Genomic DNA, 27,836 nt, shown 5'->3' on the forward strand with positions numbered 1-27,836 from the left:
GGAACGCACCCACAGAAGACACCGGGCTCGGGAGGTCTGTCGAAGCAGGATCTCGCTTTATGGAGCAGGGCAGCGGCTTATATGGGGTGAGGGAAGGGAAGTGAGGTCAGCAAAGTGGGGGCCAATGGGGATGTGCCGTGTCGGCGGGAGTTGGGAGAGACACGCCCTGCAGGGGGTGGAGACTCGTGGGAAACGAAACTGATGGGAAACCGAAACCGCCACTTTGGCGCCTTTGTGGTCGGCCATGTGGGTTCCCGATCCGGAAGAGAAGGCCACCCAGCGCCATCTTAGCCTCTTGGGGCCCAACAGGTATTTACAAATGATATTTCTGATAAGGGGTTAATATCTACAATCTATCAGGAACTTACACAACTCACCACCAAACCAAAACAAACAAACAAAGACAAAAACAAAAACAAAAAAACCCAATCTGATTCAAAAATGGGCGTAGGACCTGAATAGACATGTTTCAAAAAAGACATACAGATGGTTAACAGACACTTGAAAAGAAGTTCAACATCACTAATCATTAGGGAAATGGAAACCAAAACCACAATGAGACATCACCTTACCCCCTGACAGAGTGGCTAAAATCAAAAAGACAAGGAGCAACAAGTTTCGATGAGGATGTGGGGGGAAAAAGAACCTTCATAAACTGTTGGTGGAAATGTAAATTGGTGCAGCCACTGTGGAAAATAGTATAGAATTTTCTCAAAAAACTAAAATAAAATACCATACAACCCAGTAATTCCACCACTATTTACCCAAAGAAAACAAAAACACAAATTCAGAGATATTTGAAGTCCTGTTTATTACAATGTTATATATAATAGTCAAGATACGGAAGCAACCTAGGTGTCCATCAACAGAAGAATGGTTAAGGAAGGGGTGTGTGTGTGTGTGTGTGTATGTGTGTGTGTAAGTAAATAGAACACTACTGGCCATAAAAACGGATTTTATCATGCCATTTGAGACAATGTGGATGGAACCAGAGGGTATTATACTAAGTGAAATTAGTCAGACTGAGAAAAACAAATAACTATATGATTTTACTTATGTGTAATCTAAAAACAAATAACAAAACAAACAAAAACAGAATCATATCTATAAATACAGAGAACTGATGGTTGCCAGAAGGGAGAAGGATAGGGAGTTGGGCAAAATGGTTGAAAGGGAGTGGGAAATACAGGCTTTCAGATATGAAATGAATAAATCATGGGACTAAAAGGCCCAGCATAAGGAATATAGTCAATGGTACTCTAACAGTGTTGTATTGTGACCGATGCTAGCTACACTTGTGGTGAGTATAGCATAAGATATAAACTCACTATACTACATCTAAAACTAATATAACATTATGTATCAATGATTCTCAAATTTTTTTAAATCCTGAAGAGTATGAAAAAATACCTTTTTAAAATTTATTTTTATTAACATATAATGCATTATTTGTTTCAGGAGTACAGGTCTGTGATTCATTAGTCTTACAAATTCACAGTGCTTACCATAGCACATACCCTCCCCAATGTCCATCACTCAGCCCCTCATCCCTCCCACCCCCCGCTCCACTCCAGCAACCCTCAGTTTGTTTCCTAAGATTAAAAGTCTTATGAAGAGTCATATGGTTTGTCTCCCTTTCTTGTTTCATCTTGTTTTGTTTTTTCTTCTCTTCCCTGATGATCCTGTTTTGTTTCTCAAATTCCACCTATCAGTGAGATCATATGATAATTGTGAGATCATATGATCTCTGATTGACTTACTTTACTTAGCAAAATACCCTCCACTTCTATCCATGTTGTTACAAATGCCAAGATTTCAATTTTTGATGGCTGTGTAATATTCCATTGTATGTATGTAGGGGTGTGTGTGTGTGTGTATACCTCACATAAAGATACTTCATCCATTTTGAGACTATTTTTGTGTGGGTGTCAGGAAATGGTCCAATTTCATTCATCTGCATGTGGCTGTCTAATTTTCCCACCACCATTTGTTGAAGAACGGTCTTTTTTCAATGGACATTCTTTTCTGCTTTATCAAAGATTAGTTGGCCATAGAGTGGAGAGTCCATTTCTGTGCTCTCTATTCTGTTCCATTGATCCATGTTTCTGTTATTGTGCCAGTACCATACTGTCTTGATGATTACAGCTTTGTAATAGAGCTTGAAGTCCAAAACTGTTACTCCACCAGCTTTGGTTTTCTTTTTCAACATCTCTTTGTCTATTTAGGGTCTCTTCTGGTTCCATACAAATTTTAGGATTATTTGTTCCAGTTCTGTGAAAAAAGTTGATGGAATTTTGATAGGGATTGCATTGAATGTATAGATCACTCTATGTGGTATAGACATCTTAACAATATTGTTCTTCCAATCCATGAGCATGGAACATTTTTTTCATTTCTTTGTGTCTTCCTCAATTTCTTTCAAGGGTATTCTATACTTTTCTGAGTACAGATTCTTTGCCTCTTTGGTTAGATTTATTCCAGGTATCTTATGGTTTTAGGTGCAATTTTAAAGGGGATCCACTCTTTAATTTCTCTTTCTTCTGTCTTGTTCTTGTTATATAGAAATACAACTGATTCCTGTGCATTGATTTTATATCCTGCCACTTTACTGAATTCCTTTATGAATTCTAGCAGTTTTGGGGTGGAGTCTTTTGGCTTTTCCATATAGAGTATCATGTCATCTGCAAAGAATGAGAGTTTTACTTCTTTGCCAATTTGGATGCCTTTTATTTCTTTTTGTTGTCTGATTGCTAAGGTTAGGTCTTCTAGTACTATGCTGAACAACAGTGGTGACAGTGGATATTCCTGCTGTGTTCCTGACCTTAGGGAAAAAGGGGTTTTCATGAAGTTTTTGATGATAGTGAGGTATGTTCCCTCTATCCCTACACTATGAAGAGTTTTAATCAAGAAAGGATGTTTTACTTTGTCAAATGCTTTTCCTGCCTCTATTGAGAGGATCATATGGTTCTTGTCCTTTATTTTATTTATATAGAGTATCACATTGGTTGATTGTGTGTGTTGAACCAACCCTGCAGCCCAGGAATAAATCCCACTTGGTCATGGTGAATAATCCTTATAATGCACTGTTGGATCCTGTTGGCTAGTACTTTGGTGAGATTTTTTGCATCCATGTTCATCAGGGACATGGGTCTGTAATTCTCCTTTTTGGTGGACTCTCTGTCCGGTTTGAGGCTCGAGGTAATGCTGGCCTCATAAAATGAGTTTAGATTTCTTTTTTTTTTTTTTTTTCCATTTCTATATTTTGGAACAGCTTCAGAAGAACAGGTATTAATTCTTCTTTAAATGCTTGGTAGAATTGCCCTGGGAAGCCATCTGGCTCTGGGTTCCTGTCTATTGGGAGATTTCTGATTACTGTTTCAATCTCCTTGCTAATTATGGGTCTGTTCGGGTTTTCTGTTTCTTCCTGTTTCACTTTGGGTAGTTTACACATCTCTAGGAATGCATCTGTTTCTTCCAGATTGCCTAACTTGTTGGCATATAGTTGCTCATGATATGTTCTTATAATTGTTTGTATTTCTTTGGTGTTGGTTGTGATCTCTCGTCTTTCATTCATGATTTTATTTATTTGGGTCCTTTCTCTTTTCTTTTTGATAAGTCTGGCCAGGGGTTTAGCAATCTTATTAATTCTTTCAAAGAACCAGCTCCTAGTTTCGTTGATCTGTCCTACTTTTCTTCGATTCCTTGATTTCTGCTCTGATCTTGATGATTTCTCTTCTCCTGCTGGGGTCAGGCTTTCTTTGCTGTTCTTTCTCCAGCTCCTTTAGGTATAAGGTAATGTTGTGTATTTGAGACCTTTCTTGTTTCTTGAGAAGGGCTTGTATCGCCATGTTACTTCCCTCTTGGGACCGCCTTTGCTGCATCCCAAAGATTTTGAACAGTTGTGTTTTCATTTTCTTTTATTTCCATGACTTTTTAAAACCCTTCTTTAATTTCCTGGTTGGCCCATTCATTCTTTAGTAGGATGCTCTTTAGCCTCCATGTATTTGAGTTCTTTCCAACTTTCCTTTTGTGATTGAGTTCCAGTTTCAAAGCATTGTGGTCTGAAAATATGCAGGGAATGAGCCCAATCTTTTGGTACCGGTTGAGATCTGATTTGTGACCCAGTATGCGATCTATTCTGGAGAATGTCCCATGTGCACTAGAGAAGAATGTGTATTCTGTTGCTTTGGGATGGAATGTTCTGAATATATCTGTGAAGACCATCTGGTCCAGTGTGTCATTCAAAACCCTTTATTTCCTTGTCGATCTTTTGCTTAGAGGATCTGTCCATTTCAGTGAGGGGGGTGTTAAAGTCCCCGACTACTATTGTATTGTTATCCATGGGTTTCTTTGATTTTGTTATTAATTGGCTCATATAATTGGCTGCTCCCATGTTAGGGGCATAAATATTTACAATAGTTAGGTCTTCTTGTTGGACAGACCCTTTAAGTATGATACACTGTCCTTCCTCATCTCTTATTGCTGTCTTTGGTTTAAAATCTAATTTGTCTGATACAAGGATTGCCACCGTAGCTTTCTTTTGATGTCCACTGGCATGACTAATGTTTTCCCACCCCCTCACTTCCAATCTGGAGGTGCCTTTGGGTCTAAAATGAGTTTCTTGCAGACAGTATTATTGATGGGTCTTTTTTTTTCCCTAATCCGATCTGATACGCTGTGTCTTCTGACTGGGGCATTTAACCCATTTACATTCAGGGTAACTGTAGAAAAATATGAATTTAGTGTGATTGTATTACCTGTAATGTGACTGTTACGGTGTATTTTCCTCTGTTCCTTTCTGGTCTATGTACCCTTTAGGCTCTCTCTTTGCTTAGAGGACCCCTTTCAGTATTTCCCGTAGGGCTGGTTTGATGATTGCAGTTTCTTTCAGTTTTTGTCCTGGAAGCTTTTTATCACTCCTGGTTTGAATGAGAGTAGATCTATATCTTACTGCTTTTTGAATCTTGATCAACCTAGTGTGAGGATTATAAATACTCACTATGCATGAGTAAAATGAAAGAAATAGTAGGAAATAATGCTAGAAGAAATATGTCAAGGGTACAGAAAAAAATGTTTTAGATGTGTCCTCACAAAGCAGGGCCTTCTTCACAATTGGGACTGGCAGTTTCACTATAGGGAAGAAAGAAAAATAATAAAAAGGAAGAATAAGTGGATTTTACTGAGAGCCCTTGATAAGAGGTTTCATCTCTGATTTATGTTTTAAAAGATTTTTTTTTATTTATTTGAGAGAGAGAGAGTGAGAAAGAACAGGGCAGGAGCTGAGGGAAAGGGACAAGCATACTCTGCATTTATTTATTTTATTTTTTTTTAAATTTTTTATTTTTTATAAACATATATTTTTATCCCCAGGGGTACAGGTCTGTGAATCACCAGGTTTACACACTTCACAGCACTCACCAAAGCACATACCCTCCCCAATGTCCATAATCCCACCCCCTTCTCCCAAACCCCCTCCCCCCAGCAACCCTCAGTTTGTTTTGTGAGATTAAGAGTCACTTATGGTTTGTCTCCCTCCCAATTCCATCTTGTTTCATTGATTCTTCTTCTACCCACTTAAGCCCCCATGTTGCATCACCACTTCCTCAATCAGGGAGATCATATGATAGTTGTCTTTCTCTGCTTGACTTATTTCGCTAAGCATGATACGCTCTAGTTCCATCCATGTTGTCGCAAATGGCAAGATTTCATTTCTTTTGATGGCTGCATAGTATTCCATTGTGTATATATACCACATCTTCTTGATCCATTCATCTGTTGATGGACATCTAGGTTCTTTCCATAGTTTGGCTATTGTGGACATTGCTGCTATAAACATTCGGGTGCACGTGCCCCTTTGGATCACTACGTTTGTATCTTTAGGGGAAATACCCAATAGTGCAATTGCTGGGTCATAGGGCAGTTCTATTTTCAACATTTTGAGGAACCTCCATGCTATTTTCCAGAGTGGCTGCACCAGCTTGCATTCCCACCAACAGTGTAGGAGGGTTCCCCTTTCTCCGCATCCTCGCCAGCATCTGTCATTTCCTGACTTGTTGATTTTAGCTATTCTGACTGGTGTGAGGTGATATCTCATTGTGGTTTTGATTTGTATTTCCCTGATGCCGAGTGATATGGAGCACTTTTTCATGTGTCTGTTGGCCATCTGGATGTCTTCTTTGCAGAAATGTCTGTTCATGTCCTCTGCCCATTTCTTGATTGGATTATTTGTTCTTTGGGTGTTGAGTTTGCTAAGTTCTTTATAGATTCTGGACACTAGTCCTTTATCTGATATGTCGTTTGCAAATATCTTCTCCCATTCTGTCAGTTGTCTTTTGATTTTGTTAACTGTTTCCTTTGCTGTGCAAAAGCTTTTGATCTTGATGAAATCCCAATAGTTCATTTTTGCCCTTGCTTCCCTTGCCTTTGGCGTTGTTCCTAGGAAGATGTTGCTGCGGCAGAGGTTGAAGAGGTTGCTGCCTGTGTTCTCCTCAAGGATTTTGATGGATTCCTTTCGCACATTGAGGTCCTTCATCCATTTTGAGTCTATTTTTGTGTGTGGTGTAAGGAAATGGTCCAATTTCATTTTCCTGCATGTGGCTGTCCAATTTTCCCAGCACCATTTATTGAAGAGGCTGTCTTTTTTCCATTGGACATTCTTTCCTGCTTTGTCGAAGATTAGTTGACTGTAGAGTTGAGGGTCTATTTCTGGGCTCTCTATTCTGTTCCATTGATCTATGTGTCTGTTTTTGTGCCAGTACCATGCTGTCTTGATGATGACAGCTTTGTAATAGAGCTTGAAGTCCGGAATTGTGATGCCACCAACGTTGGCTTTCTTTTTCAATATCCCTTTGGCTATTCGAGGTCTTTTCTGGTTCCATATAAATTTTAGAATTATTTGTTCCATTTCTTTGAAAAAGATGGATGGTACTTTGCTAGGAATTGCATTAAATGTGTAGATTGCTTTAGGTAGCATAGACATTTTCACAATATTTATTCTTCCAATCCAGGAGCATGGAACATTTTTCCATTTCTTTGTGTCTTCCTCAATTTCTTTCATGAGTACTTTATAGTTTTCTGAGTATAGATTCTGTGTCTCTTTGGTTAGGTTTATTCCTAGGTATCTTATGGTTTTGGGTGCAATTGTAAATGGGATTGACTCCTTAATTTCTCTTTCTTCTGTCTTGCTGTTGGTGTAGAGAAATGCAACTGATTTCTGTGCATTGATTTTATATCCTGACACTTTACTGAATTCCTGTATAAGTTCTAGCAGTTTTGGAGTGGAGTCTTTTGGGTTTTCCACATATAGTATCATATCATCTGCGAAGAGTGATAATTTGACTTCTTCTTTGCCGATTTGGATGCCTTTAATTTCCTTTTGTTGTCTGATTGCTGAGGCTAGGACCTCTAGTACTATGTTGAATAGCAGTGGTGATAATGGACATCCCTGCCGTGTTCCTGACCTTAGCGGAAAAGCTTTCAGTTTTTCTCCATTGAGAATGATATTTGCGGTGGGTTTTTCATAGATGGCTTTGATGATATTGAGGTATGTGCCCTCTATCCCTACACTTTGAAGAGTTTTGATCAGGAAGGGATGCTGTACTTTGTCAAATGCTTTTTCAGCCTCTATTGAGAGTATCATATGGTTCTTGTTCTTTCTTTTATTGATGTGTTGTATCACATTGACTGATTTGCGGATGTTGAACCAACCTTGCAGTCCTGGAATAAATCCACTTGGTCATGGTGAATAATCCTTTTAATGTACTGTTGAATCCTATTGGCTAGTATTTTGTTGAGTATTTTCGCATCTGTATTCATCAAGGATATTGGTCTATAGCTCTCTTTTTTGATGGGATCCTTGTCTGGTTTGGGGATCAAGGTGATGCTGGCCTCATAAAATGAGTTTGGAAGTTTTCCTTCCATTTCTATTTTTTGGAACAGTTTCAGGAGAATAGGAATTAGTTCCTCTTTAAATGTTTGGTAGAATTCCCCCAGGAAGCCGTCTGGCCCTGGGCTTTTGTTTATTTGGAGATTTTTAATGACTGTTTCAATCTCCTTACTGGTTATGGGTCTGTTCAGGCTTTCTATTTCTGTTGCTCATAGTATGTTCTTATAATAGTTTGTATTTCTTTGGTGTTAGTTGTGATCTCTCCTCTTTCATTCATGATTTTATTTATTTGGGTCCTTTCTCTTTTCTTTTTGATAAGTCGGGCCAGGGGTTTATCAATTTTATTAATTCTTTCAAAGAACCAGCTCCTAGTTTCGTTGATTTGTTCTATTGTTTTTTGGTTTCTATTTCATTGATTTCTGCTCTGATCTTTATTATTTCTCTTCTCCTGATGGGCTTAGGGTTTTTTTCTTGTTCTTTCTCCAGCTCCTTTAGGTGTAGGGTTAGGTTGTGTACCTGAGACCTTTCTTGTTTCTTGAGAAAGGCTTGTATCGCTATATATTTTCCTCTCAGGACTGCCTTTGTTGTGTCCCACAGATTTTGAACCGTTGTATTTTCATTATCATTTGTTTCCATGATTTTTTTCAATTCTTCTTTAATTTCCCGGTTGACCCATTCATTCTTTAGAAGGATGCTGTTTAGTCTCCATGTATTTGGGTTCTTTCCAAACTTCCTTTTGTGGTTGAGTTCTAGCTTTAGAGCATTGTGGTCTGAAAATATGCAGGGAATGATCCCAATCTTTTGATACCGGTTGAGTCCTGATCCAGGACCGAGGATGTGATCTATTCTGGAGAATGTTCCATGTGCACTAGAGAAGAATGTGTATTCTGTTGCTTTGGGATGAAATGTTCTGAATATATCTGTGATGTCCATCTGGTCCAGTGTGTTGTTTAAGGCCTTTATTTCCTTGCTGATCTTTTGCTTGGATGATCTGTCCATTTCAGTGAGGGGAGTGTTAAAGTCCCCTACTATTATTGTATTATTATTGATGTGTTTCTTTGATTTTGTTATTAATTGGTTTATATAGTTGGCTGCTCCCACGTTGGGGGCATAGATATTTAAAATTGTTAGATCTTCTTGTTGGACAGACCCTTTGAGTATGATATAGTGTCCTTCCTCATCTCTTATTATAGTCTTTGGCTTAAAATCTAATTGATCTGATATAAGGATTGCCACTCCTGCTTTCTTCTGATGTCAATTAGCATGGTAAATTCTTTTCCACCCCCTCACTTTAAATCTGGAGGTGTCTTCAGGCTTAAAATGAGTTTCTTGGAGGCAACATATAGATGGGTTTTGTTTTTTTATCCATTCTGATAGCCTGTGTCTTTTGACAGGGGCATTTAGCCCATTAACATTCAGGGTAACTATTGAGAGATATGAATTTAGTGCCATTGTATTGCCTGTACGGTGACTGTTACTGTATATGGTCTCTGTTCCTTTCTGATCTACCACTTGTAGGCTCTCTCTTTGCTTAGAGGACCCCTTTCAATATTTCCTGTAGAGCTGGTTTGCTGTTTGCAAATTCTTTCAGTTTTTGTTTGTCCTGGAAGCTTTTAATCTCTCCTTCTATTTTCAATGATAGCCTAGCTGGATATAGTCATTCTTGGCTGCATGTTTTTCTCGTTTAGTGCTCTGAAAATATCATGCCAGCTTTTTCTGGCCTGCCAGGTCTCTGTGGATAAGTCAGCTGCCAATCTAATATTTTTACCATTGTATGTTGCAGACTTCTTTTCCCGGGCTGATTTCAGGATTTTCTCTTTGTCACTGAGACTTGTAAATTTTACTATTAGGTGACGGGGTGTGGGCCTATTCTTATTGATTTTGAGGGGCGTTCTCTGAACCTCCTGGATTTTGATGCTCGTTCCCTTTGCCATATTGGGGAAATTCTCCCCAATAATTCTCTCCAGTATACCTTCTGCTCCCCTCTCTCTTTCTTCTTCTTCTGGAATCCCAATTATTCTAATGTTGTTTCATCTTACGGTGTCACTTATCTCTCGAATTCTCCCCTCGTGGTCCAGTAGCTCTTTGTTTCTCTTTTGCTCAGCTTCTTTATTCTCTGTCATTTGGTCTTCTATATCACTGATTCTTTCTTCTGCCTCATTTATCCTAGCAGTGAGAGCCTCCATTTTTGATTGCACCTCATTAATAGCTTTTTTTGATTTCAACTTGGTTAGATTTTAGTTCTTTTATTTCTCCAGAAAGGGCTTTTATATCTCCCGAGAGGGTTTCTCTAATATCTTCCATGCCTTTTTCGAGCCCGGCTAGAACCTTGATAATTGTCATTCTGAACTCTAGGTCTGACATATTACCAATGTCTGTATTGATTAGGTCCCTAGCCTTCGGTACTGCCTCTTGTTCTTTTTTTTTGTGGTGAATTTTTCCGTCTTATCATTTTATCCAGATAAGAGTATATGAAGGAACAAGTAAAATACTAAAAGGGTGGTAACAACCCCAGGAATATATGCTTTAACCAAATCAGAAGAGATCCCAAATCGTGAGGGGGGAGAAAGGGGATAAAAAGAGGTTCAAAAAGGGAGAAAGAAAGAAAAAGGAAAAAAAAGAAAAGAATTAAAAAAAAGAAAACGAATAAAGAAAAATATAAAAAAGAAAAATTATATATATTAGATAAACTAGTTAAAAAACGTTAAAAAAGAAAAGGGTAAAAGTTAAAAAAAAAACGAGAAAAAAAACAAAAAAATGAAAAAGAAAAAATTAAATTAATTGCAAGACTAAAAAAAATCACAGGGAGAAAGCCATGAGTTCCGTGCTTTGCTTTCTCCTCCTCTGGAATTCTGCTGCTCTCCTTGGTATTGAAACCGCACTCCTTGGTAGGTGAACTTGGTCTCAGCTGGATTTCTTGTTGATTTTCTGGGGGAGGGGCCTGTTGTAGTGATTCTCAAGTGTCTTTGCCCCAGGCGGAATTGCACCGCCCTTAGCAGGGGCCGGGGTGAGTAATCCGCTCGGGTTTGCTTTCAGGAGCTTTTGTTCCCTGAGGGCTTTCCGTAGAGTTCCGGAGGACGGGAATACAAATGGCTGCCTCCTGGTCTCCGGCCCGGAAGAGCCGAGAGCCCGGGGCCCCACTCCTCAGTGCGCCCTCAGAGAACAGCGCCCAGCTACTCCCGTCTGCCTGACCTCCGTCCACGCTCCGAGCTCACCGAGCCTGCGACCAGTTCAAGGTAACCCCGAGCTGTGAGCTTACTGTCGGCTCTGTCTCTGTAGCCAGCTTTCCTGTTCCAGTATCCGCAATTTCTGCGACACTCAAGACACCCCCAATCCTTCTGTGACCCTGCGGGACCTGAGGCCACGCTGACCCCGCGTGGGCTTCGCCCCGGTTTAGCCTCTGGAGTGATGTCCCTCAGCGGAACAGACTTGTAAACGTCCTGACTTTGTGCTCCGTTGCTCCGCCGCTTGCCGGGAGCCGGCCCCTCCCCCTGGGGTCCATCTTCCCGTTGCTTTGGATTCACGTCTCCGCCAGTCCTACCTTTCAGAAAGTGGTTGTTTTTCTGTTTCCAGAATTGCTGTTCTTCTTCTCTTCGATCTGCCGATGGATTTTCAGGTGTTTGCAATCTTTAGATAAGCTATCTAGCTGATCTCTGGCTAGCTGAAGTAGTCTCAGCCTACTACTTCTCCGCCATCTTGACTCCTCCCCTCAGACTCTGCATTTAATGTAGAGCCCAACACAGGGCTCAATCCCATGACCCTGAGATCATGACCCAAGTTGAAACCAAGAGTTGGATGCTTAACAAACTGAGTCACCCAGGTATCCTTATCTGTGGTTTATTCTGATCCCTGATATTATAGACTAAGAAACTGAGACCCAAATATATTAAGTAATTTGTTTAAAATTATACAATTAGTCAGTGGTAGAGCCAAGATTTTCAATTCAGTGGGTCAAAATGTGGTGTGTTTATGTATATATATTACATAATATATATAATGTGTATATATATGTATGTATATATATTATATATAATTGAATATGTTATACATACATATATATACAATGGAATATTATTCAGCCATGAAAATGAATGCAATCTTGCCATTTGCAGCAACGTGGATGGAGCTAGAAATTATAATGCTAAAAAATTAAGTCAGAGAAAGATAAATACCAAATAATTTCACTCATGTGTAGGATTTAAAAAACAAAACAAATGAGCAAAGGGAAAAAAGAGAGAGAGAGAAATCAAGAAACAGACTCTTAACTATAGAGAACAAACTGATAATTACCAGAGGAGAGGTAGGTGGGAACATGGGTGAAATAAGTGATGGTGATTAAGCAGTGCACTTGTGACAGTGATTACTGATCTATAGAACTGTTGAATCAATGTATCATACACCTGAAACGACTATAGCACTGTATGGCAATTAACTGGAATTAAAATAAAAACTTTAAAAAAAGAAAATTATAATAGTTGGGATGAAAAATACACTGGACAAAATTAATATCAGATTAGATATTGCATAAGAATTAATAAGTGAACTTAACATAGCAAAAGAAAATATAAGAAATGAAATACACAGAGAACAGAAAACTATAAAACAAACAAAATAAAACATCAATCAGCTATGGGGCCATTATTATTTTGGGGGGGGACTATTTTTTTAAAATTAAGGATTTATTAGAGCAGTTTTAGGTTCACAGTAATATTGAGGGGAAGGTACAGAGACTTCCTGTGTATTACTTGACTCTACACACTTAAAACCTCCCCCATTATCAACATTTCCCACCGCAGTGGTACATTTGTTACAATTGATGAACTTACATTAACACATCATAATCACCTAAAGCACATAGTTTATATGATGGTTCACTCTTGCATACATTCTTTGGGTTTGCACAAATGTATCATCACAGGTACCCATCTTCATTGTCCTGTGTGCTCTACTTAATCATTTTTTTCATCCTACCCTGCAGTCTCTGGCAACCACTAAAAGGAAACCAGTAAAAAGCAAACATCTTTTTACTATTTCCATATTTCTTCCTTGTCCCAAATGCCATATTATTGGAATCATACAGTATGTATATTTTTAGACTGGCTTTTTTCACTAGTAATATGCACTTAAACAAAACAGATGAACATATTAAAAGATAAAAAAGAGAGAGAGAATAAAACCATAAGATACTTAATGATAGAGAACAAACTGAGGGTTGATGGAGGGAAAAGGGTGGGAATTGGACTAGATACGTGATGGGTATTAAGGAGGGCACTTGTTATGATGAACACTGGGTGTTATATATAAGTGATGAATCACTAAATTCTACCCATGAAACCAATATTATACTATATGTTAACTAAATAGAATTTAAATAAAATTTGGAGGGGAAAAAAAAAAGGAATATAGGTGCTATAAACATCCCTAAGGAGGTTTTTATATGACATATGTTGTTAACTCCTTTGGGTACATTAACCAAGGAGTGTGATTGCTGGATCATATGAAAAGTAGGTTTAGTTTTGTAAGAAACTCTGAGGTCTCTGCTAATGTCTTTGATATATTTTTTTAGTGTATTGTTTTCTTGAGTTTTAAGAGTTCTTTGTTCGTTTTGGATATCAGTCCTTTATCAGATGTGTCTTATGCACGTATTTTCTGCAGCACGTATTGTCTGCATGTATTTTCTGAACAGAAGTTCTGTAGCTTGTCTTGTCATTATCTTAACATTGTCTTTCTCAGAGAAGTTTTTAAATTTTGATGTAGTCCAGCTTATCAGTTATTTCTTTTATGGATCAAACTTTTGTTGGTGTTTTATCTAAGAAGTCATAGCCACACTCAAGATCATCTAGGTTTTCTCCTAAGGTATCTTTTAGGAATTTTATTTTATTATTTTATTATTTTAAGGGATTTTATTTATTTATTTGACAGAGATCACAAGTAGGCAGAGAGGCAGGCGGTGGGGGGGGGGTTGCAGTGGGAAGCAGGCTCCCTGCTGAACAGAGACTCCCCGCTACACGGGGCTCGATCCCAGGACCCTGAGGTCATGAACTGAGCCCAGACAGAGGCTTAACCCACTGAGCCACCCAAAAATTGTATGGTTTTATGTTTAGATCTGTGATCCACTTTAGATTTATTTTTAGCATGTGCATGTCCAGTTCCAACATTATTTGTTGAAGACTGTCTTTGCTCCATTGTATTGTTTTTGCTCCTTTGTTAAAGATCAGTTTACTGTATTTCTGGGATCTTTATTTTGTTCTTTTGATCTATATACCCATTGTTTTGCCAATACACTGTCTTAATTACTGCAGTTTTATGGTGAGTCTTGAAGTTGAGTACTATCAGTCTTCCAACTATGCTTATCAATATTTTATTGGTATTCTGTCCTTTCCATACAAATGTCAAAATCAATTTGTTGATATCTACAAAATTGCTGAGATTTTGCATTGAATCTGTAGATTGAGTCGTGAGGAACTGACATCTTGACAACATGGAGTCTTTCTATCTATTAGTTCTTTTATTTTGTTCATCAGGGTTTTGCAGTTTTCCTCATGTAGATACTGTGAATATTTTGTTACATTTACATCAAAGTATATTAATCTTTTGGTCACTAATTTAACTGGTATTGTGATTTTAATTTCGAATTCTACTTGTTCCTTGATGGTATATAGAAATTGACTGATCTGTGTGTATTACCTTTATATCCTATAACCTTGCTATAGTCATTTATTTGTTCCAGGATTTTTTTGTCATTTCTTTTGGATTTTCTCCACAGACAATTATGTCACCTATAAACAAGGTTTTAGTTCTTTCTTCTCAGTTTGTATATCTTCTATTTCCTTTTTTTTAAAGGTGTACAATTTTATTTTTCTTTTATTATTTTTTAAAAGATTTTATTTGTTTATTTGAGAGAGAGAACATATGCAGGGGAGGGTGGCATAGGAAGAGGTAGAAGGAGACTCCCAGCTGAGCTGGGAGCTCAATAAAGGACTTGATCCCAGGACCTGGCCATGCAGGTGCCCCTATTTCCTTTTCTTGTAATATTGCACTAACTAGAACTTACACTATGTTTTGAAAAATGTTAGAGGGGACATCCTTACCTTGTTCTTGATCTTGGGAATGCTTTGAGTTTTTACTATTAAATATGTTACCTATAGGATTTTTGTATATATCTTCATCAAGTTGGAGAAGTTCTTTCTATTTCTAGTTTATTGGGAAATTTTTTATCAGGAACAGGTGTTGGATTTTGTCAAATACTTTTCCTACATCTAAAGAGAAGGTCATGTGATTTTCCTTTTTTAACCAATTGATGTGATAGATTACATTAACTGATTTTCAAATGTTGAATCAGTCTTGCATATCTAGGATAAATTCTACTTGGTCATGGTATGTAATTCTTTTTATACATTCATGGACTCAATTTGCTAATATTTGGTTGAAGATTTTTACATCTTCAAGAGATGTAAAAGAGATACTGTTCTGTAGTTTTCTTTTCTTGTAATATCTTTGTCTGGTTTTGTTATTAGGGTAATGGTAGCCTCCTTGAATGAGTTAGGAAGGATTCTCTCTGTTTCTGTCCTCTGAAAGAGATTATAGAGTATTAGAATAATTTATTCTTTTTTAAAGAAAGATTTTTATTTATTTAGTTGATAGAGATCACAAGTAGGCAGAGAAGCAGGCAGAGAGAGAGTGGGGAGAAGCAGGCTCCCCACTCAGCAGAGAGCTCGATGTAGGGCTTGATCCCAGGACACTGGGACCATGACCTGAGCTGAAGGCAGAGGCTTTAACCCACTGAGCCACCCAGGTGCCCCTAGAATAATTTATTCTTTAGATGTTTGACAGAATTTACCAGTGAATCCATACGGACCTGGTGATATTTGTTTTGGAAGGCTATTAATTGCTAATTCATTTTCTTTAATAAATATAGGCCTATTCAAATTGTTTCCTCTTGTGTGAGCTTTGGCAAATTGTATCTTTCAAGGAATTGGTCCATTTTATCTAGGTTATCAAAGTTGTGGGCATAGATTTGCTCATAGTATACCTTTGTTATCATTTTAATGCCCATAGGTTTGGTAGTGGTGTCACCTCTTTCATTTCCAATATTAGGAACTTGTGTTCTCCCTCTCTCCCCCTCTCTCTCCCTTTTCTTAGCCTGGCTAGAGGCTTGATGATTTTTTTTTAATTTAATTCTATTTTTTCAGTGTTCCCAGATTCATTGTTTATGCACCACACCCAGTGCTCCATGCGATACCTATCATCCTTAATACCCACCACCAGGCTCACCTAACACTCCCCACCTGCCCTCGCTGCTTGTTGATTTTTTTGAACCTTTCAGGGAATCAGCTTTTGGTTGCATTGATTTTTCTCTACTGATTTCCTATTTTCATTGATTTCTGCTCTATTTTTTATTTTTATTTATTTATTTATTTTAAAGATTTTATTTATTCATTTGACAGAGAGAGATGACAGGCAGAGAGGCAGGCAGAGAGAGAGGAGGAAGCGACTCCTTGCTGAGCAGAGACCCCGATGCGGGGCTCGATCCCAGGACCCTGAGATCATGACCTGAGCCGAAGGCAGCGGCTTAACCCACTAAGCCACCCAGGTGCCCCTGCTCTAATTTTTATTATTTCTTTTCTTCTGCTTACTTTATATTTAATTTGCTTTTCTTTTTCTATTTTCCTAAGGTTGAAACTTAGATATTGATTTTAGATCATTCTTTTTTCCTAATGTATGCATTCAATATTGTAGGTTTCCCTGTAAGCATTATGTTCACTGCATCCCATAATTTTTGATAAGTTGTGTTTTCATTTTCATTTAGTTCAAATATTGAAAAATTTTTCTTGAGATTTCTTGTCTGAACCATGTGTTATTTCAGAGTATGTTGTTTACCCATATTTGGGGAATTTCCAGTTATCTTTCTGTTATTAATTTCTAGTTCAATTCCATTGTGATCTGAGAGCACCATTGTATGATTTCTCTTCTTTTCAGTTTGTTGAGATGTGTTTTATAGCCTCAAATGTGTTTTATCTTGGTGAATGTTTCATATGAGCTTGAGTAATAATGTGTATTCTGCTGAGTTGACTACATTTCTGGGTTGAATGACACAACTCCTTTCAAGGTAACCTTCTCTGTATGACTCTATTCAGGTTTCATCAACTACTCTTTCCTCTCATCCTTATGGGCAAAGAGGTAGTAATGTTCCACTGGGATTACTAATATGGAGTTACTCCAATATTCCTTGTGGGTCCTCTATAACCACTCCTTGTAAATAGTCCTTTATTAAGTCTCTAATTTTTTCTAATTTGAAAGTAGCGTGTATTTTTTTGTTGTGACCTTGCTTGATACAGTCTGTTTGGAAGTGGATCACAGAACCTATTCCAACCTAGCCATCCTGATGACAAGCTTATGTCTTGGGGAAATGGCTGAAGGAACGGTTTGAAGGATTTATAACATAGGAAGCCCACAGCAGTTTTGTCATTGGGCAACCTTGTCCAAATATAATACAGAGTGATGAGTCATCCTTCTTGTTTTTTTGAGCAGTATCTTCTGGGCAGGAATATCTACCAGTGATGCTAGAAGCAACTAGAAGTAGAAGGTTGGCTATAGCTGTATAGCTTCAGGTGGGCCAGGCAACAACAGCATGTACAATCCTGAACTCATTTATTGCTACATATCAAGTATCCTCAGGGCAAAGTAGCTTAAAACAACAGCATTTTATTACCTCCCATTGTTCTGATCTCAAAAGAAAAGTCTCACTTGTGGTCTGTCACTCAGTAACAGTTAGTTGGAGGTTGCAGCTAGAGTCATCTGAAAGTGTGAGTTCCATGTCCAAATGGCTTCTTCATTCTCTGTTTGACAAGTTGGTGATGGAATAGGAGAAAATCTGCAGCTGTCTGTCATGCTTGATTTTTATCCAAAGGGCATATTCACATATTTCATAGTATGGTTCTCTCAGAGATGTTTGAGTTCTAATCTAAAGGCTTATTATTGCCCCACGGATACATTTTCCAGGGAAGTCAGAGGGAAACTGTATCATATTGGAAGACATGCAGCATCAGTTTGGCCACATCTGTTGATCAAAAGTTAGTTGGAAGAGAGTGAATATCCAAAGCAGTGGATTGTTGGGGGGCCATCTTTAGAGACTAACAACCATAAGCTGTAGGGGTGGTTATTCTAGCATTGGTAATGGCAGCAGCAAGGCTTGGAGGCATCTCTTTGGAATGCTGAGTTTCTGTTGTAGATAAAGACCACAGCCTGAGAATAAATAGATCAGACTGGCTCTTAATTTCATCCTCACATCTGCAGACTGGGGTCCCTTTGGAAAATCAGGAAAGGGACTGGACTGTGGGAGTCTTGCAAACTGGGAGCTTAAGTGTTCTACTTTAGGGCACATGGCGTTAGGGAGGCAAAAACACCTCAGTTTCATATAAGCGAAAAAACTGAAGCTAGAGAGATTAAATAAATATGATGTTAAGATTCAGATCTGAGGTTCCTGGGTGTCTTAGTCAGTTAAGTGTCTACCTTCAGCTCAGGTCATGATTCTGGGGTCCTGAGATTGAGTCCTGGGTCCTGTCAAAGCTTCCTGCTCAGTGGGGAGCCTGCTTGTCTGCTTCTCTCTCTCCCTCCACCCACCGCCCCTCCCTCACCCCCCAGCTCTGCTTGCTCATGCTCTCTTGCACATGCACTCTTTCTGTCTCTCTCTCTCTCTCTCAAAAAAATAAATACAATCTTTAAAAAAAAGGTTCAACTCTTGGTCTGGCTGCTGTGAAAAACTCTTAATACTAAGCCAGGGTGTAGAATTCAAAATGTCCACACAGGCCAGAGAAGTTCAATAAATAAATATTTAAAAGGTCAATAAATGCTAGAGTAAGACAGCCATCAAGAAGCAGCTTATATTGCAACCAAGCTGAACACTTGCCTAAAGAAACTGCCTTTCAACATACTTGTAGACAAAACCAAACTAACCAGTCAAACAAAACTCTGCTGAGAGCAGTAGTGTTGATGGTATAAAGATGGCCTGTTGACAGCTGAGCTGTATTTGTGCCTTTTCTCCCTATGGATGGAGCTAGAGTTAGCAGACTGGTGTTTTTGTCACTTTCCTATGGAATGGCACATTAAGTCATTCCCATATTCATGTCATGCCCCATACTCATGCCCAAGAGCTATTAGTTTATAACTTCTGTACTAAATTGTACTACTCTTTATCCAAATGTATTATTTCATTTAATCTTCACACAGCCTTGTGAGGAAAGTATTATTACTTCCATTTCACTGATAAGGAACTGGTTGCAGAGAGCTCACACAACCTACGCAAGATATATGGTGTTAGAGCCAGAATTCAAAGTCCCTAATTTTTCTTCTATTCCAATGCTGTCTTTTTGCTTAACCTTTCTTTATTTTTAAAATGAAGGTAATAATACCTACTTTGCTTTCCTTGAAGGGTGATTGTGAAAGTAAGCAAGATGGGTATGAAACTGTGTGTCAAAGACGTGGTCATTTTTAAGGTTGTAAACAAAAGTATGCTACTGTATTAGTTTAGTTGACAAAATATATTGAGAATTTACTATGAATCAGGCACTACTAATCAGGCACTGTTGGACTACTGCAGTGAGCAAATCAGATAAAAATGCTGCATGCATGAACTTATATTCTACTGAAACATCCAAACAATAAACTGTATGAATATGGAAGTTATTATAGATGACATTTTATGAAGTGATAAATGCTAAAAAGAAAAATCAAGCAAGAAGGGAGATCAGAAGGGATGAGGGGTAGGTGTTCTCATAAATAACGTAGTCATGGAAGGCCTCTCCACCAGTAGATCATACCAGAGCGTGGCCTACCTTCATAAGACACACAAACTAGAGTTTGGTTTTTTTTTTTTACATTTTTCAAAGGATTTGTCAAGTAACGAAGAATATGTGACAGAGACCATATGTAACCTGAAGAACTTAAATTATTTGCTATCTGGCCCTGTACAGAAAAAGTTAGCCGACTTAACTCACTCTTTATCAAATTGCTGTGGCAGCGAGCTTGACACAGGTATAACCTGACAGCATTTGACTTCAGCTGCACTGAGTATCCCTTGCTTTCTGCCTCCACATTCCTTCCCCCCTCCCCCCTCCAGTCCCCCGCCCATGGAAATCTGCCTGGCACTCACCGGTGTGCAGCCTCAATGTGCAAGTCCTTAATACCCTATGTGGCAATCCTTGACAATGTGTGGTGGGAGCTGATGGATAAACGCCACATCCCCATTCTACTCTCAGGCAATTTCCCTCTTCTGTGTTGCATTCTATATGCCTTCTAGTAGGATTAAGGTCCTGGTAGGATTCAGCTCTGGTTGCTGCAAGTGGTGACCAACTCAAAAACACTTTGGCCTTTTCCTTTTTCTGTTTCTTTCTCTCTTGCTCCTCATTCTCTCTCCCTGCCAGGTCTTATCTTAGGGTCTGCTTCTTATGGGGAAACCAGAGTAAGACATTTGGTATCTACAGTGGTCATAGAAAGCTGATTTTCAGACAGGACTCTGAAACTGGACATGGCTCATCTTCTGTGTGAAGTGAGAAACCACTGAAACATTTTGAGCAGAGGAGTAGCCTGACATGACCAATATTTTTATTTATTATTTTTTAAAGATTTATCTATTTCAGTAAGAGAGAGAGCACAGGGAGGAGGGGCAGAGGAAGAGGAAGAGAGAAGCTCAAGTAGACTCCATATCAAACCCGGAGCCTCACACGGGGCTCCATATTACAACCCTGAGATCAGACCTGAGCTGAAACCAAGATTCTCTAAACCTGTTCCTCCTGTACTATTTCCTATCCCAGGTAACAGTAATTCAGTATTTCCAGTTGCTCAGGCCAAACATAGAGTTATCCTGATTCTCTCATTCTCTAATAATTTATATCCAATCCATCAGTAAATCCAGTTGACTCAAGATATATCCAGAATGCAAACATCTACCTTCACTGTGACTATCACTGACAGCCAGTATCTCCTCTAAAGTGCATTTCTTTCTTTCTTTCTTTTTTTAAAGTTTTTTATTTTGTTATTTATTTGACAGACAGAGATCACAAGCAGGCAGAGAGACAGGGAGAGAGAGGAAGGGAAGCAGGCCCCCTGCTGAGCAGAGAGCCTGGTGTGGGGTTTGATTCCAGGACTCTGGGATCATGATCAAGCCGAAGGCTGAGGCCTTAACCCACTGAGCCACCCAGGCGCCCCCTAAAGTCCGTTTCTAACACACCAGCTAGAGTGATCCTTTAAAAATATACACTATGGAATATTATGCCTCCATCAGAAAGGATGAATACCCAACTTTTATAGAAACATGAACGGGACTGGAAGAGATTATGCTGAGTGAAATAAGTCAAGCAGAGAGAGTCAATTATCATATGGCTTCACTTATTTGTGGAGCATAACAAATAGCATGGAGGTCAAGGGGTGTTAGAGAGGAGAAGGGAGCTGGGGTAAATTGGAAGGGGAGGTGAACCATGAGAGACTATGGACTCTGAAAAACAATCTGAGGGGTTTGAAGTGGCGGGGGGTGGGAGGTTGGGTGTACCAGGTGGTGGGTATTAGAGAGGGAACGGATTGCATGGAGCACTGGGTGTGGTGAAAAAATAATGAATACTGTTATGCTGAAAATAAATAAATTAATAAAAAAAAAAAAGAAAAAAAATATTGGTCAGGAGCACCAGGGTGCTGTAGTTGGTTCGGTGTCCGACTCTTGGTTTTGGCTTAGGTCTGATCTCAGAGTAGAATCATTATTTTTTCCATTTATTCATTCTCCAAATTGTCAAATATTAGATGAGTAGCTACTCTATACTGGGCATTATGCTTGGCATTGGGAATTAAATGGTGAATAAGCTTGATGCTAAGCTTTTGCAATGTACCTGGCTTTTTATGAGCTTTTTTTTTTTTTAAGATTTTATTTATTTATTTGACAGACAGATATCACAAGTAGGCAGAGAGGCAGGCAGAGAGAGAGGAGGAAGCAGGCTCCCCGCTGAGCAGAGAGCCCGATGTGGGGCTCGATCCCAGGACCCTGGGACCATGACCTGAGCCGAGGGCAGAGGCTTTAACCCACTGAGCCACCCAGGTGCCCCTTTTTATGAGCTTCTTTATCCCATTTGGTTTCATTTAGTTCTCTCTGAGGAAGGTATTGGAAAGAGTGGTGGTAGAGTTTAATGGATTAAGATAACAGTCTCTCAAATTATGTAAGAAACAGGTCTTGATTTTATAATATGAACAAAACCTCTAACCTTGTGTCAAAAACCCAGTGCAAACCTCTGTGCTGTAGGAAAGGCAACGTCTTTGAAGTCTTTTTTCCTCTCCCTAGATTTAAATCCAAATTGTAGAATGTTACCTTCTGTAACCAGCTACTTCACAGGAACCAAAGGAATGAGTGCAAGATGGCTGTGCCTCCTTCCATAGAAGGCCTTCCAGAGAAGGTCTTGCTCCTCTGATAACTCTTAAGTCAGGAAAAGAAGAGCAGAAAAAGAGAGCCATCAGTCTCAATGAGCTTTGAACCCATCTAGTCACTGTTCACAATTCAGATTAGTGTTTGGTCCTCCAGGGAGAAGAGGGAGGTAAGTAGGCAGAAGAGTGGACGATTTCTTCTTTTTCAAAAGGAGGATTACTTCCCTTTTATAGATATTAGGTTTAGTAATTGGTCTAAGTTCAGCTAAGCAGCAGAACCTATGTTCAACCCAGGTTTGTCTAGATGTTTTCAGCTCCGCAGAACCAATGTCTGCGGTCTTTGAAAAGAGAACCTGTAGCCACACAGAGGGAAAAGATATGGCTCCTTAGAGGCTGCTTATAAATAAAGGCCTGCAAGGCACAGGAGTTCTCAGAGGACCAGAGAGTGCCAGGACAAATGAAATTTCTGAGCCATGTGGCTAACATGCCATGAAAATATGAGCTTGCCAGATTTCAGCTCTTTCTGAAAACAAACTGAGATTGGCTAATTGTTACCCAGATTTTTGACCCTGCTGAAACATCTCCCATGTGATGATTCTCCCTGGGTTTCAACCTGCCATGCTTCTGTTTATTTCTTTTAATAATTTTTAAATTATGAAAATAACTTATTTTTTCTGATTATAAAAGCAATACTTGCTCACTGTAATAAATCCTAAAATATAAAAATTTATAAGGAAGAATTTTTAAATTATCTAAATCCCATAATTGAAAGATAACACAGTAAATTTGTTGGTAATCACCCTTCCAGATTTCTAAACTCGATCTATGTTTGCAAGTGTAACGTGATGTCCTTTTCCCCTCTTCTTACTATAGTCCAAGTTTCGGGTAACTGAAGAACGTGTTGGGCAATGCAACTCCAGGAAGAGAACAAATCAGATCCACCACATGACCCTCTTTTCTTTTTGCCTCCTTCACCTATAGAGTCCAGGGTAACATCAGGTGTCCTGAGAGTCTAGAATGAAGGTTCTGAGCCTGTTGAGAAGTTGAAGAACAATTGAATAGAGAGGAGATGCCAACTCTGGAATCTCGAGGCTTGTGGATTCTGTTCGGTTTGAAATATAAGACTTGGAAACCTTCTAAAGGTTTGATCATTCTTCTGGCCTCCATGTGGGCTCTAAATGCACTGTAAGAGGAGTTGGCAAACTTTATCTGTAAAGGACCTGATAGTAGATATCTTGGGCTTTCTAAACAACACTGTCTTAACACTCAACTGCGTGTAGCACAAAAGTGGCATACATAGATAGTATGTGAATGATGGGCATGACTGTGTTCCAGTAAAAGTTTTTTTTTTTTTTTAAAGATTTTATTTATTTATTTGACAGACAGAGATCACAAGTAGGCAGAGAGGCAGGCAGAGAGAGAGAAAGAGGAGGAAGCAGGCTCCCCGCTGAGCAGAGAGCCCGATGTGGGACTTGATCCCGGGACCCCAAGATCATGACCTGAGCCGAAGGCAGCGGCCCAACCCACTGAGCCACCCAGGCGCCCCAAGTAAAAGTTTTTTTTAGAAAAATGGATGGGAGGCTAGATTTGGCTGCAGGGCCACAGTTTCTCAAGCCCTATGCTAGCTAAAGGAAGAACATTTGGGAAGAAACTAGCATCTTTTCTCCATTATCAAAGATGGATCACTGGACCTACACAGACAGACAGACAGACACACACACACACACACACATAAGATAATACTGTAGATTCAATTTTTAAAAATCTGGTAAAGTAGGTATGACAAATTTACCATTTAACCATTTCTAACCATATGGTTCAGTGGTACTAAGTGCATTCACATTGTTGTGCAACCATAACAAATACTCATCTCTAGAACTTTTTTCATTTTGCAAAACTGAAACCTTAGACTCGTTAAATAATAACTCCTCATTACCTGCCCCCCATAGCCCCTCGCAAATACCATTCTCCTTTTTGTCTTTATGACTTTGATTGTTCTAGCTATCTCATATGAGTGGAATCATACATTATTTGTCCTTTTGTGACTGGCTTATTTCACTTGGCATATTGGCTTTAAGATTCATCCATGTTGTAGCACGTATTAGACTATAGATTAAATTTTTATAAATTTTTAAACTTTGTAATATTTTTTACATATTTCCCCAGGTATTTAAAAGCCTTTGGTAAATACCATTTTTAAAAACTGCATAATATTCCATTGAGTTAGACAGACTGAAGGGAGATTCATTTGAGATCAGAGCAACCTTCTTGGGAGGAGCACTAGGTGTTCCCCTAAACACAGCTGGTTGGATTGGAGACCAAGGTACTGGCAAAGGTTGTCCATCCATATATAGGCTTCCCAGTAGAAATGTTCACTATAGAATGACCCCAAGATAAGCTGATAAAAATCTGCTGGGGAAAGTATAATTGCAAGGCAAACAAAATGAGAACAGGTCACACGGAGGCCCACAGTGATAAGCAAACTCCCAGTTTAATCCACCACGGTGAGTAATCTGAGCTTGCCTTTTCTTTTTATTCTGATGAACTTGGCAGGCAGAACCAGTATATCCATCAGTAGATGATTTATAAACATTCTCCTTTGCTGGACTTTTAGGTTATTCCCAATGTTTTGCTATTATAAACAGGGCTTCAATAAGCATCTTTGTACACAATCTTTCTCTGCATACCCAGTCACTTCTTTAGGACAGCTTATATCTTCAGCAGTAGATTTATTATGACTGTGGGTTGTTTGTTCCCTTGGCCCCTTAGAAGTTGAGGGTCCAAGATAACGTCACTGCTAAAAACATGGATTGACTGGTCTTAAAGAGAACTGACAAAAGGAGGACAAGATGTAATGCCTCCAGTCCTACAGATTCTTCTCAGGGCAGGGCCCAAACTTGCAGGTGGAGCTTAGAAAATCAGGCAGGACAGTAGGGCAATACTGACTAAGAAGAAGGGCCATGGACACAATAAGTCCAAGCTGGTGAACTGAGCTGGTTCATTGGGAATGGCATTAAGGGTATGAAAGAAGTGGGAATGCAGTTCTCTGACGAGCAGTTGTACAAGTTACAGAGCCTTCCCCCAGCTTAATGTAAACTTAGTCTGTCAGATTGACATAAATTTTGAAGTAAGAAAGTCATCACACAGTAATGCCACATACTGTGATACTGGCTGTAGTAGAATTACTCAGCCATATCCAGTTCTTCCCACTTTGGAAGAATATGGAAGGGTGTGATTTCTTGTCTTTTGTGGATAGTCAGTGTCATGTGGCTAGTTCATTTAATTTTTTTTTCTCAAACTTCCATCCTGGCCTATATTGGCGGTCTGTGGGCATGCAAGGCATAAGGAAGAGTCATAGGCATTTTAATGTCAAAGAGTTATTCATCTGATGCAGAGTAGAGTGACAGCTCACAGAGAATTACATTCCATTGGATTGAGTCACCTTGTCTGTATGTCTTGGAGTCATGGCATCAGATCACCCCCCACCCCCAGGCCTAGACTTCAAGTGGGTCCTGGGAGGTAGGTCCCTGTACTCTCCAGGGGGATCTTCTCAGTTGTGCTTGGGTTCATTGGGCCAAATTTGTTGCCAGCTTCTAGTCTCTCCTGGGCTCCCAAAGACTAAAAGAGGGAGGGACATTATTGGGGAGTTCCCCGTATTTTCTATTTCATACTGGATCTTGGGATCAAAACTGGAACTCCAACAGGAGAATAACAGCAGAATTTCAGAGTTCTCAGTGGAAAAGAAGAAACACAAAAAATCACTTTCTGGAAAGCGGGCATGATACCCACCTTACAGGGTTGTAGCAAAGATAAAGTGAAATACACTTAGTGTAGCATAGTGCCTGGTAGGCAGTGGGAGCTAAATAAACATTAGTTGTCCTTAAAGTGCTCCCCAGGAAATGGCACACACATTGCCTCTTAGGTCTTCTTCTCTTTGTCTACTTGTGTTCCTTCTACAAACTAAATTCTCTACCTTCTGTGTCATTTCTCTACCTCATATCTTTTGCTGATTTCTAACTTGGTTCATTTATGGCTTATCATGCATGGCCTCTCTAGTTTCTCTCAAACGTGTGACCTTTAAGCTTCTGTATACTCCCTGATTCTATATTCTATATTTATTATAAAATATAATAAATAAACGAAAATAAAAGAATTATAGAATTATATTATTAAATATATTATTCTATATTCTATATTTACCAATTTAAATTCTTGGGAGTAGAGTGGGTTGGTCCAGTCTTCCTTATCTGGGCAGGTCTCTTTCCTGGGCCATATGATAAGCCTCTGGCTACCCCGGGGTCAGGCGCTCATGCTGGTGTGGCAGGAGGGAGGAGTTGAGAGTTTGAAGGAAGCCAGACGGCCTCAAGATGGAATTTAGAGCATGGCTGCCTGGAGCTGGGGGCTACAGAAAGATAATTTCCTATAGAAGTTACAATGATGTAGCAGACATGCTTTAATTGGCACATCTGGTAGAGACTCATTGAATTTTGGACTTTTCATTATGCAAATTAGACATAGCCTTGTCCAAATCCTATAGTTTATGTATGAGAATCTGAAACTCAGAGAGGTACAGGGACTTGCCCAAAGTCATGTAGTAAGTGGTGGAATTAGCATTTGGGGTCCCCGGGTGGCTCAGTCAATTAAGCATTGGACTCTTGATTTCTGGCTCACGTCATGATCCCGGAGTTGTGAGATGGAGCCCCCAAGTTGGGCTCCCCACTGAGTGTGGAGCCTGCTTAAGATCTCTCTCTCCATCTCCTTCTGCCTCCAGCTCCTGCTTGTACTCTTTATCTCTGCCAAATTCCCACCAAAAAAGATAGAAGTCAGAATTTAACTTAGTTGGGTTTCCTGTAATTAGGTATAAACATAAAAAAAATTTCTTGATGGCCTACCATGTGTGAGACACTAGAACAAACCAAACCAAAGTCCTTGCTCTTGTGAGCTTACATTCTAGAGGGGGAAGAAAGACAGTAAATTCAATCATGAGAGAGAAATTATATAGTATGCTAGAAAGCGACAAGTGTTATGGAAGTGAGGGAGATTAGATGTGCTGGTGCAGGGTGGAGGCTATGATTTAATATAGAAAGATCGGGGGTGCCTGGGTGGCTCAGTGGGTTAAACCTCTGCCTTGAGCTCAGGTCATGATCTCAGGGTCAAGATCAAGCCCTGAATCGGGCTCTCTGCTCATCAGAGAGCCTGCTTCCCCCTTTCTCTCTGCCTGCCACTCTGCCTGCTTGTGATCTCTCTCTCTCTCTGCCAAATAAATAAGTACATAAATAATCTTTAAAATAGGGACGTCAGCATAGGCCTCAGTCTGATGGTGAGAGAGCATGCTTCCCTCAGCGTGCGGCAAATTTCCTGAGAATAGGACTATGTGTCTTCCTTCTTTTCCCTTCTTCCCAAGCCTAATGCCTCAACTCCGGTCATCATAGAATAACTGCTTATTGAACACTTGCAAGAATATTAAAGAAGGACAAGAAAAGGCTCTAAGTTTATCTTCTTTTTTTTCGTGTCTTCCTATGTAACTTCATTTTAATAGTACACTTCA

At 39.3% G+C, this 27,836-nt stretch overlaps 1 long non-coding RNA gene across 1 annotated transcript in view; it reads right to left on the reverse strand.

Annotated features, from left to right (window-relative positions):
• LOC116571100 overlaps positions 1-23,310 on the reverse strand; it is a 36,028-nt gene extending 12,718 nt beyond the window's left edge. The window contains exon 1 of the long non-coding RNA XR_004277708.1: positions 23,157-23,310. This is a non-coding gene — a long non-coding RNA (uncharacterized LOC116571100). The remainder of the gene's footprint in view (positions 1-23,156) is intronic.
• Between the last annotated feature and the right edge of the window lie 4,526 nt (positions 23,311-27,836).

The sequence above is a fragment of the Mustela erminea genome, chromosome 12 (genome assembly GCF_009829155.1).
Source record: "Mustela erminea isolate mMusErm1 chromosome 12, mMusErm1.Pri, whole genome shotgun sequence".
Taxonomy (NCBI): Eukaryota; Metazoa; Chordata; class Mammalia; order Carnivora; family Mustelidae; genus Mustela; species Mustela erminea.